The sequence below is a fragment of the Musca vetustissima genome, unplaced genomic scaffold, assembly GCF_032173495.1.
Source record: "Musca vetustissima isolate MV318-11 ecotype Yass unplaced genomic scaffold, APGP_CSIRO_Mvet_v1 utg34599, whole genome shotgun sequence".
Lineage (NCBI taxonomy): Eukaryota > Metazoa > Arthropoda > Insecta > Diptera > Muscidae > Musca > Musca vetustissima.
In genome coordinates, this window is record NW_026876710.1 from 2,919 (window position 1) to 6,909 (window position 3,991).

Sequence of the window (3,991 nt, forward strand, 5' to 3'; positions counted from 1 at the left end):
CCCGAACCGGAATTTCTGACATAACTTTCCAAAAAGCCGATCCCTAACTTTCGGTTATATGTGACCTTATTCCATAGATTTTGATTACTTGTATGCATACCACCCTTTCTGCATGCTGCAGAAGGCCCATCTCGTCCAGAGGATTTATAGGGCTGAATGCTGTTTATTGTTCATACCAGAGTTCTATTAAATTATTATTGAAAAATAGCAAACAATAATCAGCCAATATTATACTTATACAAGAAAGATTTGAGTTAGTCTCCATCATGAATTTGATTTTCTTTTTGATGTGTATTAATAAGAGGTAAACATAAATATATGAGGTTTCTGTCAGGCTATATTATTTGCCAATACCAAATAAAAAAAATAACAAAGCGAACTCAGTATTTATAGCTATAATTTGAGATTAGCAACAATATCCCGGGCAAAAGGACGTTTCGAAAATTTTTTAAAAAATTTCACAATTTCATTGAAAATATCTAAAACCCACAAAAATACAATACACCTAGAATATCCTATATGATAACATTAGAATATTCTGATCTGAATGTTCATTTCAAGAAAAGTTTTCTCAAAAAACTAAACGAACTCAGTATTTTTGACATAATTTTGGGATTAGCAACAATATCCCGGGCAAAAAATTTTGTCGAACTATTTGTTAACCATTTCCGTATGCGAAAAAATGCGGAAATCTTAAAAAAATAATATTAATAAAAATAAGGCAAACAGAAATCATATATAATGGGTTTTTAATTATGATAGAATATCCTGATTTTCATAAATGTTTATAGTAAGAGAAGAAGAATTTATCCATATGGAGGTTTGCACGTTGCAATCTACTTGTATGGTTGTTAATAACATCCGGGAATCGATGTTATTATGGGTTCAAATAAATTTTCTGACATATCTTTCCAAAAAGCCCTTTCAGTGCATCTGCAGTACGGCTGGTATTAGCCATCAGGTCTACAGGATTTATATGATTTAAAGCTATTTATTGTCCATACCAGTTTTAGAGTATCTAATAAGCAATTCTGTTAAATTATTTTTGAAATATGTTCGAATGTGTTACATATTATATCATAACCACGTGTATTTTTTAATAATTAGTGGCCTTAGTAACAAACAATAATAATAATAATTTTTAGTTTTTAATTTTTTTTCTATGGCCTCGCAAGCGAGGTATTGTTAGGAGTAGTTCTTGCCTTCTGAAGTGTCATAAGTTTATTTTCGTAATTAGATATTATTTACTATTAAGTTCTAATAATTTTAATATTCATTTACAAATTTAATATTCGAAGCATATTATACATAATAAAGATTTAACAACAATAATCCGTCCTATTACACATATAAGAAAAATTTGGGATAGTCCCCATCAAGAATTTGATTTCGTTTAGATTTGTATTAATAAGAGGTAAACATAAATATAATAGGTTTCTGTCAGTCTAAATTATTTACCATTATCACAAATAAAAAAGAGTATTAGTATTTTAGCCAAAATTTTTTAAAGCAAACTGAGAAGTTCCTGACGAAACTTTAATTATATTAGAATATTCTGATCTTTGTTTAATTTACGAAAAGTTTGTTCTTAAAAATAATAAGAACAATTAAAAAAAACCATTAATAATTGTAAATAAAACCCTATACACCAAAAAGTAAACAAAAATATATGAGACTTCCATCAAGCTATATTATTTACCAATCAAAAAACAATGCGAACTCTGTATTTTTTGGCTATATTTTGAGATTAGCAATATCCCTGGCAAAAAGACCTTTCCAAAAATTTGTAAAAATGTCAAGATTACTATAAAGAAATCTATTAAAAAAAACAGAAATAAGGTAGAACGAGAACCTATATGTTGAGGCTTTAAACGACATATACATTAGAACTTTTTACCGGGTTAACCTACTTTATGAGGATTTATTTGACATATATACAAAGGAATTGACAATTGAAATCCACTGGGTTAACGAAATCCAGTTAAATGTAAACGTACTACTAATTATGGTATTAAAATATCCTGATTTTGGTGAATGTTTATTTCGAGAAAAAATTTTTCTTAACAACAAATCTTCACGGAAATGTCCAGTATTAATCATATTCATGAATTATAAGAAGTTATTCAGATCAATAAACAACATTTACATGACACCTTACATTGATAACATATTTGAAATATCTTGCAATATTTTTCTCGTTTTACACTTTGAGAAAATGCGTGACGACCATATGGAGCTTCCTTGTGGAAACCACTTTGTTAATACAATTGATTATTGCCTAGCCAATGGACCTTCGAACAACACAATTATTGCTGTCATCTAACTACTCGTAATTACTAGACCCATAAGTAGCCCATTTTTGAATATTTAAAATTTTTGAGTACTGGATAATTTTGATGTTGTCCAAAAACTTGTGCTGCTATGCTCTAATAGTTTATAATCCTTCCATTTCTCTGATTCCATATTTTTTCTACAAATTGCATCTCCACAATATTTCGAATAAACGCCGGTGGCCTCTATGTTGTATTCCATGATCTCACTATTAGTCCGAATGTGTCTGTCCCCATTATACACAACCAAGTATGAAATCACCATATACACCATACAAAAACATTGAGGTTATAAACGATGACAACGTGGTGCCTATACCAATACACACACAATCTAATGTGCTCCAAATACACAGTTTGTGTTTTTTTTATCCATTTGCCCAACTCCATTCTCTATTAACCAGACGAGACCCCACAAAATAAATGAATACACATTTTTGCAAAATTTTCACTTCAAGTAAAAATCCAAAGATTTTACTCTTTATTTCTTCAGTTTAAAACATCAATTACAACAAAAATATTGTAATATCTGCTGCTTTCGAAACATGACGTGGACCATCATCACACAGTGACAATGGGGTGCGTACAAAAAATTTATAACTTGAAGCTTCCCATTTGTGTTTACGGAATACTGTAATGGAAAATAGAAAAAGAAAAAAAAAAGAATTAGTTAATTTGAATACAATAGGAAGAGGGAATAGAATTTTCAAACTTCAAAGCACAGAAAATATTTTGCGGTTAAACACACATTGCAAGCATTGTCTGGGCTTTGAAATCTAATTTAAATCAATATTGAATGATTCCAATTATTGATGGGATGGATATATAGATACTTACATTGTATTAGCGGGGTTTTCCAGTATCAATTTATTTGGACCTTGCACGCATCTTTCTGCGCTTACGCTTCAACCTTCGCATACGCTTCTTACGCCACTATAAATAAAAAGAAAATAATACAATTAATTAAATGCACCACGACAAGTAGAAACAAAAAGAAATATTTTATTCTCTACAACACAATTTGCACCACAAATAAAAGAAGTGTTGAAAAATCCAATGCGCAATTTCCATGAAATATCTTTGCAATCCACATAGTTTTCCAAAATTTCACATTGTTTTCATTAATTAATCCATTTTATTTGTAATGCACATTGTTTATTTTTCTTCAATTGTATAGTTCTTTTTTATTGTATTGTTGCACTTTCAATAGAAACACATTTTTTCCTTTAAATATTCTTTTTTCAATTTTAAATTACCTTAGCTCTCATAATGCTTCTATACTCGAAGACGACTGAGAACGAAAGAAAGATTCGGCGGAAGTTCTTCTATTCGTTGACTTTTGTCAAAGATGGTTACCATCGGAGGCAGGGTTGATTACATGCGCAGTGTTGATAAAATAGGTATACCAAAATGGTTACTTGTGTGCTGGTGGTTGGCAATGCGATTTGTGACCTCATTGGTCAGCACGTGTTGTGAGTAACAATGGTGAAATGTAGATGGCGCTTCGCAACAGACTGTGTGTTATGAAATAGAAATGTGAAAGAATAGATTATTTAATGATTTCAAATAATATAAATAAATTATATTGCCATTATTTGTGTAAATTTTAAACTATATTTTGTTGAAAAACTTTCAACTTGAAAAACTTTCAATCAAATTTC

At 29.8% G+C, this 3,991-nt stretch overlaps 1 long non-coding RNA gene across 1 annotated transcript; it reads right to left on the bottom strand.

Moving 5' to 3' along the window:
* Positions 1 to 3,181: 3,181 nt before the first annotated feature.
* Positions 3,182 to 3,727, bottom strand: LOC133321284 (uncharacterized). The gene is made up of 2 exons (XR_009754008.1): positions 3,587 to 3,727; positions 3,182 to 3,263 (listed from the first exon to the last, which is right to left on the bottom strand). It is a non-coding gene; the product is annotated as an uncharacterized LOC133321284 (long non-coding RNA).
* Positions 3,728 to 3,991: the final 264 nt, after the last annotated feature.